Below are 12607 nucleotides of genomic sequence, written 5' to 3' on the forward strand. Positions count from 1 at the left end.
ACCCACACTACCTGGCGAACCACTGTTATGAAGCTCTATAAAATCAGAACCACTTAATTACCTTTTAATGACACCTACAAATAGCCTGAAGATTTTTTAGGAGAAATGATTACTATTATTTTTTCCACACAAATTTTAAAACTTAGCCTTTAAAAAAAGAACTGAACATTTTAAACCATTAAAAGTATCTTTGTAGTCAAATACCTGATTAAGTATTGTAGTCAAAGAAGTAATGAAACAGACATAACCATACATTACATCAAACATAACATATTTATCTTATTAACAAAGAAATACCATTCTACTAAACACAACAACTGTACAACTAAACAAACCTACACAGCTCCATTAATAAAAAAAAGACTAGATACTGACGTTATGTAATAACTTTTTAAACTGCCACACTTGAGCATGTTAGAAGGTTTCAAACTCTGAGTCACTGCAAATAAAAATGATCCCACTCACTTTGTAGATTTTATATCCTTGCATCTCTTATTAAGGGAGCCATGGTGATGCAGCTGATAGGGTCTTGTGGACCTGTTTGCCATTCTCGTCTTTGCGCCCTTTCTCTGTGTACCTGGATATTTTTGGTTGGTTGACTATTCTTAGTCCAGCAGTGACCGTGAGGTGTTTAAAAACTCCATCAGCGCTGCTGTGTCTTATCCACTCATACCAGCACAACACACACTAACACACCACCACCATGTCAGCGTCACTGCAGTGCTGAGAATGACCCACTACCCAAATAATACCTGCTCTGTGTTGGTCCTGAGAGTCCCGACCATTAAAGAACAGCATAAAAAGGGGCTATCAAAGCATGCAGAGAAACAGATGGACTACAGTCAGTAATTGTAGATCTACAAAGTGCTTCTATATGACAAGTGGAGCTGATAAAATGGACAGTGGGTGGTTTTAATGTTATGGCTGATCGGTGTATGTTGCCCTGTAACTTGGATTGGTTCCATGATGTATTCCTGTTTTTGTGCCTAGTGTTGCCAGGTGCTGCCTGACCCACTGCCTCCAAGGCCAGGATGAAGCAGCTGGTGAAGATTTACAAATGAATTAACAATATCTCAAAGCAACAGAGAAACATTTGAAAACAGAGAAAATGTGTAACAGGATTGACAAGCTGTTGTTGTATTGGCAGAACATGAAATATTCATGAAATAAAGGCAGACATAAACTGCTTTACTAAAGCAAGTAAAAGACTCAGACCACCAAGAACATCCCTAATGTGCCACAAACCATCAGGCACTGAGAGATGATGGCCAGCTGTTTGGTTACAGTCCTGGAAAATTGGAAACTGAAGCTCAGAGCACTGCTGCAACCAGAAAGGACTTAGACTGGGTTTAACAATGCAGGATACCTGTCAAACACATTGATCAAATCATTTTCATTTAACTTTAATCAACTCTTTATGCTGGTAAGGGTCACAGCAAGGGGCAAGCTGTAGCCTAGTGGTTAAGGTACTGGACTAGTAATCAGAAGGTCATTGGTTCAAGCCCCACCACTGCCACGGTGGTGCTGTTGGGCCCTTGAGCAGGACTGTAACTGTATTACTGTAACTGTAATGTAAGTCGCTTTGGATAACAGGTGTCTGCTAAATGCAAAAAATGTAAATGTAAGTCAGCTTCCACCAGGGACAAGGCAGGAAAACCCTGGACAGAGAACCAATCCATCCCATGGCTTCAGCTCACAGACATAGCCACAGTCACATTGGCCAGCCAATAGCGGTAGCATAGTGTAATGGACAGCTGCACCACCCAAGTGTTCTTATCAAATCAGTTTTATAAAAATAAATACTTCAAAAGTTAATAGCAAGCTTAAATTTGTAGCTAAGATTTAACTTGCTGCTGGCACTGCTTCTCAGAGCCAAGCTGTTTGGGAAAATTTATGAACATCCTCTCACTTATCAAGACTTTAGAAAGTTTAAGGTCAGTGCTTGACTTTGACTGTAAGCTTTAGGAAGCCTTACAGGGCTGTCTGATATCAAGCCTAGCTGTTTTCAACTATACAATTTGGCTTACCAATTTTCACTAGTTCACAGGGTGCATGGTTTTCTTTAAATAAATAAATGAAGGTTTACAACCTGATTGTTCACTGTGGCAAATATACAATAACAAGGCAACTGGAAAGAGGGCAATTACTTCTCTGCTTCTGTCTGTGAGAATCTGGTCAAAACAACCTATGTAAGGTCAGGTATTGATGTTGGAAGAAAATGACTGGTGTTCAACTAATGTTCCAATTTCCATGAATGGGCCTGAGGTCAGGGCTGTGTGCAGGTCAATGGACTTCCTCCACACCAAACCCAACAAACTGTCAACAAACAATTTCATACACCAGTTAACAATGAGTGTTGCTGAAACACCTGAAATCAATCATTTAAAGAGGTGCCACAAATATATAAATGAATTTTAAATATTAAAGAGAGATTTCTTCTTTCATTCATTATTAACTACGAGAACTGTTGATTTTCCATTAGTCTGTAATTTACCTTCTAGTGAGATGCTGATGTTTTCCCTTGTGTTCTGCTTTGACTGCAAACTTTAAATCATATGTATATCTATTCAGCTAGGTCGAGGCTGTGGGTGCAGCCGATGCGGTACACTGCATTTCACTACGCTTCAACTGACCTCAATGTGTTTTTTACCTGACCTTGGCAAAGATTCCACATCTTGAACATGGAGCAAGGTGTAGTCTGTGACAGCAGAATTAGGACCTCCCAAATGGAAAACTTTCAAGGGAAATGTTTACATCCCAAGTGTATGTTTAATTAGCAAGAGACATGACGACAAAGTACAGCTCTGTTTACCACTTGGTGCACCAGACAATAACTAAATAAAGTCTGCCTGTTTTTATCTGTTCATGTTTAAAAACTATTTTCTTCAGATTATTACATACACACTGTATTTTCAGCCATTAATTTATGGCATTAATAAATATGCAAAATAGACTCCAGCCTTCAAAAAGAATTGTCTTAATTTATATGAATTCTAAACGCAGTAAACACAAGATAACTGGATGAGTTATTTTTGTGCTGTAGCTTATTGTGCTTGTTTACAAGCCTCTTTGTAATATAGAATTAAAATATTAGGCAGATATAGAAAAGCAATTACATAGTAGCTTATTATAATTTGTGTATCTAACATATTATGTAAATGTTTTTTCATTATATTTCTAGTAAAATAAGCTCCAAATGTTTTGGACTAGGGTGGCAATGTGGCTCAGTAGGTAGCACCGTTGCCTCACAGCAAGAAGGTCCTGGGTTTGATTTGTAGGTGGAGTGGTCCAGGTTCTTTCTGTGTGGGGTTTGCATGTTCTCACCCTGTCTATGTGGGTTTCCTCTGTGTGCTCTGGTTTCCTCTCACAGTCCAAGTCATGCAGTCAGGTTCATTGGTGTGTGTGTGTGTGTGTGTGTGTGTGTGTTTGCTATGTGATGGACTGGGGTTTCCTACTTTTCGCCCAGTGAATCGGACCCACTATGACCCTAAATAGGATAAAGCAGTGGTAAAAGCATTTAAAAGCAGTGACATGGGTGCCATTTTCTTTAGAGCAGGTTTTAATGCAACAAGCGTAGTTGTGAAAGTTTGTGTATTTGTCTTATTACCTATTGTTTATTTAATATCTGCCTTATAGTGAGAGAGCAAGCTAATATTTTCCATTCACAGACAAAAAACTAATACTAAAAATCTTTTATTAAAGTGTTGGTGGTCATATGTAATCTACTTAAAAACAAAAAATGGTGCATGTATGACTATGGGTTGTGCACCATAGATTAGTGTAAAGCAGTAGACCAGCTGGGCTAATAGTTTGTTGGAACATTTTATGTTATGTAACTTAAAATATTCATGAACCCCCACAAACATGACATACATCTGGGAAAATGCAAACAATCCAAACAACATCCAAACTGCTGACCCCAAATGAGTATAGACCATTCCGTACTATGTGGACAAACACACCTAGATAATTGGTCACTGGGGGATAAAGCTGAACAGCACAGGCGCTCACTAGGCTCCTTCTCCCACTACAGCTCTGTGCAGCCACATGTGATTTGCTTGTAGGTTTGCTATATTGCTATTAGGCTTGGACCCCCTCCTTAGTATAGAGTTTTATAATTGAGTATTTTAGCCACATCAATTTGACAACAAAATTAGCTACAGTATATAAATAATTTATATGCTTTCTGGCAACAGTTCGGGTAAGGTCATGAGATCTATAATGACATTAATTAGTTTGAAGTGGAGGAACTACAGTCACTTGCATAGAAACCTGACCTTGACCTCAGTGAACACCTTTGGGATAAATTGAAATGTGCATGGTGACACTGTGGCACAGTGGGTAATGCTGTCACCTCACAACAAGAAGGTTCTGGGTTTGATATCCCTGCCGAGCAGCCAGGGTCTTTTTTGTGTGGAGTTTGCATGTTGTCCTGAGTATTTCCACCAGGTGCTCCAGTTTCCTCCCACAAGTTCAAAGGCATGCAGTCAGGCCAGATGGAGCCACTAAAACTCACACTAAGTGTCAATGTGTTTGTCTGCCCTGTAATGAACTGGCAACCTGCCTTTTGCCTAATGAATCAAAACCACCATGACCATGACTAATGAATGAATTAATGAATGAATAACATGCATTGCAATCCAGGCGTCTTGTCTAGCATCAGTGCCTGACCTCACAAATGTTATTTCAAACAAAAGGGCACAAATTCTGACAGTCACACTCAAATATTGTGAAATACCTGATCAGTGGAGGCTGTTATAGCTGTTGGTCCTGCAATGGGATGTTCAACAAGATCCTAGTCAGGCGTCCACATACATTTGGCCATATTTTTAAATATGAGTCCTGCCTCTAACCAATATGACTTTGTAATATAAGTATATATTAGCAGTTTCAGGCCTAATTCACAGGCAATACTTGCTGTCCTTAAGTCAGACCTTTCAGCTGTGCCCAGTTAATTGCTGCCTAACACATGCAGTTTCATAAAGGATGCTAAAATATTGGAGTCACCTTGAATACACATACTGTCAACTGAATGATGATGCAGAAGCAAAGCTCTACAAAGAAGCATAGCATCTTGTCTCCTAGACCTCTTGCTGTGAGTCTGGAAATTAGGCTTATCAGCATTCTGAAGCTAGGAGCAATGAGGCGTGCCAGTTCAGAAACAGAAATGAAGGCAGACTATTAATGAGCAATAATGAATATTAGCTTGTAGTATATTTACTTACCTTCTAGATTATTTGCATAATTTGAACTGGAGGAAAGTATAATGAAGCAAAACTCAAATACCTTATTTAAAACAAGATAGACTTCACTTTTAATTAGACTATTAAGAGATTTAAAGTATGGCACTATCAGAAATTGAGACCTTTTAAATAACTTAAATTTCTGCCCTTCTAGAGTTGCCACAAGTAAGAGCACTAAGCCACAAGCTTACAGAACCATAGTCTCTCCTCAGTATTCATACTCACCCCTTGGAAGCATCGTCATCACAAACACTGTTTATTAGGAACGTCAAGAAATGAGATGCCAAGCACCTATATTGGCCTCAAAGCAGGTAAAATGTGTTCTCTGGAATCATGAACTGTGATTTATCAAAGATTTGAGTTTGGCAGATGTTAGGGGATCACTTAAACTGGCTACTATAAAGAGAAATAATGGAGCTGGAGCTGTTTGATGGTTTGGAATGGGTTGCAGTAAATGTATACCTGTATATAATGTATATATGTATAATGTAGATGTATGACATTTGTGAGATGTGTTTCCTAATAGTATCAACAGTTTGAAGATCTTATTCTTGTTTCAGGACAACAGTGGCTCCTTTAAAAAAAAAAGGGGTGGCTAGATGGGAACCACTGTCCTGGGTTCTATCATTTTCTCTAAATAAACTTGTTTGTTTCTTTTAATGCAAGAATGATTTGTTGCAAAAGGCTTGAGAGAGACCCCTCCATCCTCACCTACTAATTAAACTTTAGCCATCAGTGTTCTTAGGGACTAACAACAACAAACTGCACAATGCACTTCAGGGACTAGATCCTGAATCCCAGCAGCACTGATGGACTCACTTCTGGCTTTCAAGCAGGCATGTTATGCAAATGAAAATTAACCTCTGGACCAAATTTAGGTCCTTCAGAGAAATGCCATTATTAGACACAGTAACATTATTGCATTTTGCCCTAGTAATCACGAAAATAACTTTCATGACCTAATTTCAAGGACACTTGGTTTGCTGGGTACATTATAGTTCAAATAAAAGCTAAAGGTTCAATGCAGTATGTGCTACATAAAGTGAAGACTGAAACCGTAGGTTTTCTCATCAAGGTACATTTTCACACAGTAGGAAATCAAGTGTTTAACACTTATAGTGGGCAAAAACATTATCCAAGAAGAGAAAGTATTACCAAGCAATCTCTCAGACAGGACTTCTGATAAATGCTCTTTATCTCATTCTCAAAAGACTGGGACTAAAAAGCTAAGGAGCCCATCTGTCTAGCACATAAAGCCCTTAGTGTGTTCCTTAAAGGATACATTCCAAAAAAGCGTCATGCGAATGCACACTAATGGAAGTCTTTTGCGCTGTGATTGGAGAGTAGACTAGACAACCCCTAATCCTCAGCATGGCTCCAGGCAGCCTCTCCACCGTAGGAGGAGCCTCTAATATATGATCAATACGGCAAGTGAGTAGTGTTAGCTGCAATTAGGAGACAATGCTGCCCGCCGCTATTTTCAGCATTCGCCATCAGTAGGAAGAGGCAACAGGGAGAATAATTGTGTATTGACAAAAGGGTGTGAGAGGCCTAAGACAGCACACACACTCTCGCTCACCAATTTACTGTCATCATGAGGCTTCAATAATACTGTTCACTGACCATATAATTGACCACTTGAGAAGCAAAAACAAAGCCACAGCAGCCCAAATGTCTGCGGCAGATACGACCAAATGGTTAGTTACCTCCGCTCTATAAGGATACACTGAAAATACATTAGGGTGCATTATACTGCAAGCCATAATTCTCTTTTAGTGTAACAAGATTTACACCAGGGTTTATTGACGAAATATTAAAGAAATATAAAGAATAAAAGCATGTACAATCATATTCCTGAATTTATTCCATATATTCAGTTAGCAACTTTAAAATGCATCTAACTCCACATTTAAATTCTCTGTTTAATGTATTTAATAAATGTGGTGAAAAGCCTAACCCTTTTAGCACATTTATTGGCCAATTAATATAACAGTCAAAAAAGGAACATCTATTTATTCATGCATTGTCTGTTTACCACAGCTTTATCCTGGTCAGGGTCACGGTGGATCAGACTCATTAAAGGATAGGTAGGAAACACTCCAGACAGGTCGCCCATCCAGTAACCTCCGAATACTATTAATAAAGTTTTTTTGGGGGGGAAAATTCATTTAAATACTTTCTTCTAATTTTTAAACCCATTATATGCACTGGTTAATGAGGTCCAACAAGAAGACAATGAGCAATGAGCTTTCATTTCATTAATCCCACAAACCTCGTGTGAAATTCAATTCCACTAAAAGACGATTATCAATTTCAAGATTAAAAATATTGGTACAATCCATTTATATTATAATGTGCCATAAAGTTAATGAATAAAATCATTTAATTCAAACAGCTCTTAAATATAATGCAATAAATCCTAGTTAAAACAAAAATAAACCCAGTCCTATTATTATTATTATTATTATTGTCAAGAGATTAATCCCCTGGCAGCAATACAGTATAGACAAAACAGACAATAAATCAATGGATGAATCATGTCACAGTGACTTCACTGTTTTAGCTTCAGTTAGAATTTCTGTCTGCCATCTACTGGTTACCACTGGAATGGTCGTAAATTTATGACTGTTTTAAGCCAAAGCGAGTTACAGTTGTGACTAATGCAGTGAAACCAAATGATGGATAAGGGTCTTGCTCAGAGGCCCATAACTGGCAACTTGACTGCATTGGGGTTTGATCCAGTGATCTTGTGTTCAGCATTACAATGTTTGCATTTATTATTTATACAATGTGGTTTTAACCTCTGAGACAGTAATGGATAAATACATTTTGCCTGAACAATGAGCAAGTTTCAAGCCATGTCCCATCCTCCACTGTGTTTCACACTAGAGATAAGGTTTACTGCCCCCTCCAACTATGAGCTGTGATTTTCTGTCAGAAAGATCATTTGTCCTACATATCCAGCAAAAGTTGTTCTAAACCAAATGTTGTTCTTTAGAAAATAATTTATTTCTTTCATAAGCATCACTCTTATAGTATGCTTTCATATATTGTCACACTAATAGGCCTTAAAGGAATTTCTAGATTTCATGCATATGTGCATCCTTGCACCCACTCACTTTCATTTGTGGCTGTATGGTTGAAGTGCAGATTGTCAGCTTTAATACAGGCAGATTTTTCTCTATTTTGGTGTAAACATTATAACCTTTTTATTTCTAGTTCTCTCAAGTCATTGGAGCATAAATAATTGGACAACGTGCTATACTGTTGTTACTGAGTCAGCTGTGATAGTTGCATCATTAAATCATGCACAAGTGAGCTAATAAGAGGATCTCTTTGCTTCTGTTGCTGGTGTCTGTCAAATCAGGGGTAAAGAAGCATATGACAAGATTAACTGGTGAAGCTGAGGGGGATGAAGACAGAACCATTGCGGGGGACTGCAAACAGTTTTATTTTTCTGTAATTAAAATGTACATTTTAGGCATTTACCTGCCACTTTTATCCAAAAAAACATTCAGTACTGTATCTAAGAATAAATTATTTAAGAATTTGAGGGTTCAGGGCCTTGCTCAAGGGCCCAACAGAGGCAACGTGACAGTGGTGGGGCTTGAACCAGCAACCTTTGATTAATAGTCCAGTACCTTAGCCACTAGGCCACAACTGTTCCTAGTCAAAAGAGCTACAAACAAGATAAACAAATAAACTTTGCTTAAAATTATAGTGTTTAAATGGTTAATTCCTTGGATGGTTGTAAATTACAACCATCCAATATATACATACAATATATATATTTTATGTATTGCTGTAAATATAATTAGGTTAACTAAGACATACTTAGATAGACTACTTTTCAGAAATATAGTTTATTAGCAGTTTTCTAGATGATTTGCTCATTTTGTTACATTTTACGGTGCAGTAGGATGTAGTCTGTGATACAGTCAAACAGATATTGTTTTTTTTAGTTTAGCCGTTTGGCAGGAGACTGTCTGGCTGGACATATCTGCCAAAGATAGCAAAAATAAGTGAAAAAACTTCCTAATAAATAAACTGCTTTATTTTCAGACATTTAAATACAAACCCACTGTCGCCTCACAGAAAGAAGGACCTGGGTTCAATCCCCAGGTGGAGTGGTCCGGGTCCTTTCTGTGTGGAGTTTGCATGTTCTCCACGTGGCGCGTGGGTTTCCTCCAGGAGCTGAATTGGAGATACAAAATTGTCCATGACTGTGTTTGACATTCAACTGATGAATCTTGTGTAATGAGTAACTACCATTTCTGTCATGAATGTAACCAAAGTGTAAAACATGACGTTAATAAATAAATATAAATTACAAAGCCAAATCAAAACTTTCTTACTAACTTTGTTACTATCTGCTATATCTCTGTGATGTGTGCAAACGTTGATTATGACTTTTTAGCAGGTGGGATGGTAGAAGATTATTTATAATATTTCATAAACACTATTAGAGATGTAGAGATTGCAGTCATTTCTAGTAATTACTTGAGCATTTAAATAATAATCATTTCTTTAAGAATTATTTTACTGGTTTAACAGATATTACCTATTATGAGATTGTTTAGGGGCTTTTAAACTTTTTAAATAAATACTTTTAAATACTATACTACGTATATTATTTAAATGTGTATAAAATATTAAAGTAGGGTGTATTAAATTACACTATAAATGCATTCATGAAACTTTTCCAAAAGACATAGTGATCAGCTGCATTATATGCATCATCCTCACTTTTATTAGGGTACAAAATAAAATAAATGAAAATGCTAACACAGGCCCACAGCCTGGACTTAATTTAAGCTGCCTCTGTTCTGGCAGCAGGAAAAAAATGATTGGAGGATGGGCAAAAACATAAATAACCATGGTTGAAGCCCAGTAGCAGTGAAGGATGATCATCATGATGTAACCAGAGCTCATCAGTAGCATTTAACACTCACACAGTGTCCACGGTGCAATGTACAGTGGAAACTACAGCGAATTCAGAACACAAATTAAAAATATGTTTCTTAATTATTTCATTTATTTTCTCTTTTAAAGTGTAAATTTTCTTAGCTGCACTAATAGCACACTATATAACAGAGTAATAATTATTAATTCTTCAGATTTATAAAGACATTTATAGCACATCTGGGAGGTGCTATGATATTACTTCAAGGTGAATCCTTCAGCATTAGTCCTTTACATAAATCAGAGCTGATTACCTTCCATGTCTAATTTTCACAGGGTCAAAAAAAAAAATCATGACATGTCAGTGGGTGCACCATAGCTTATAGTAGCCATGGGTTTCCCTGGAAACTGTCTATGCACAGAAAATCCATGAGTGTAGAAAATAAAGGGTAGCTTATAGTTTTCAAGCCCTTTGTTGTTTTGCACATTTTATTGTGTAGATTTGAATGGATTGAATAGATATACCTGCTGTTTAAAATTAACTGAGTGAAAAATATGTTGTTTCAAAAATTCATTAAAAAAATCTTAAGTCTATAAAAGTATCGTGACCCTTTGCTGTGACACTCCAGATTGTGTTCAGGTACTGTTTCAATTATGCTTCAATTATTCTTGAGTTTAAACGTGTTTAAATAGTTTGGACCTAGTTAGGAAAGACACACGCCTGAGTCTACAAAGGTCCATAATTATTATTTCATTTTGAAGCAATAAAATCAGAGGAACTGTCTGTGGATCGCTCTAATCAAAATGTGGTGAGGAATATATCAGGGCAAGGATATAAAACAATGTCTAAGGCTTTAAGTGTTCCCAGGACCACAGTGGCCTTAATCAATTTGAAATAGAAGGTATGGCACAATCTCGAACCTCTCCAGAGCGCCATGGTCAGAGAGGTAGGAAATAACTCAATGTTCCACAATTGACATGCTCTTTAACTGGGGTCAGAGACCAGGTTCAGCCATTGTACGACACCCCTGGAGCAGAGAGGGTTAGGGCCTTGCTCAAGGGCCCAACAGTGGCTGCATGGTAGAGCCAGGATTCAAACTCTCAAACTTTTAGTTGATAGCCCAAAGTGCTACCCAGTAGGCTACCACTGTCCCACCTTAAAGGTTAACTAAAGTTAATCACATAAAACCAAAAAAGCAGGGGCGCAAGCTTTCTTGTGCAGCAGCTTTTAAGCCTGTGGTGATGTTACACTTGCTTGACTGTGGACTAAAAAGGAATATTTTTATTTAAATATCTTTTAAATTTCTTGAAACCTAAGAACATTTAAAGGAATACGAACAATGCCTAACACGGTCCTATTAATCCTATTACAAAAAGTTTCAAAGATGCAGAATATTAATAATTTTGCTTTTTTACCTACAATTAGAGAGGAGACAAAGATCAGACAAAGATCTTAATCTTTTTTATCATTTAATAAACCCAGAAACCAAGCCACCACCACCACCACCACCACAAAAATACTGTAATAAAACAAACACATAAAGACAAAATTGTTTTGAACCAACCGATTAAAAGCTGCCCCATGGTACCATCATGTTTCATTTAGAAGTATAACCTGCTAATTAGAATGCTTCAATATACGAATTCAGCAGAAACTAATTACACACATATTTGTGTGCATGTACTTCCAAACCACACAGGTAGTTTTGGTCACATATATGGTGAGAAAAAAAAACAAATTTGTTTCATTTAATATACAATCAATGCATATATCCACTTCAAATATGATGTTTTTGACTTGTACAAATACATATGAATTAATTATTGAGCATTTATGCAAATGAATAACAGTAGTACTCTATTGCAAAACAACCAATTGACTGACTGTAGCCCATGTACTGCACTGTACAATTCGTCACTCCACTGTACACCATTTATCAATTAAAAGGGAGCCCCATAGGAGGACTTCTACTGACTAAATTATGTTGTTTGGTGGACCATTCTCAGCACTGCACACTGCACATGACACTAGCATGTTAGTATGTCTTCTGGTTTGAGTGTATTAGGCAAAGCCTTGTTGTTGGATTTTTAACTTATTGGATTTTATCAGAAACACAACCCCTTTTTAGTTACTCGTCCACTAGATGGCGCAATATGACTAAAGTTAAAACTGCTTTGGAAAGTAAAACCTCTGTTTATGTACATTTGTTACATAGAGCTTAAATTTTTTTTTTAGCCTGCCACAGAGCTTAAAGTTCACCTGATTGAACTTTGACCCAGTTTGCCTGTGATCTTTTTTTAAGCGCCTCCGATGAGACGAACTGTTTGATATGGTAAAAGTGACTCAGGCCGTACGAACAATGCTTACTTTGGACAAAGCTTAACATGGCTTATTGTGCAAAAACAACGACTGAGAAATGACATTAGTGGAGAGAACTTATGACCAGTAATAATTGAGAGAG

This window comes from Trichomycterus rosablanca, chromosome 9, assembly GCF_030014385.1.
Source record: "Trichomycterus rosablanca isolate fTriRos1 chromosome 9, fTriRos1.hap1, whole genome shotgun sequence".
Taxonomy (NCBI): domain Eukaryota; kingdom Metazoa; phylum Chordata; class Actinopteri; order Siluriformes; family Trichomycteridae; genus Trichomycterus; species Trichomycterus rosablanca.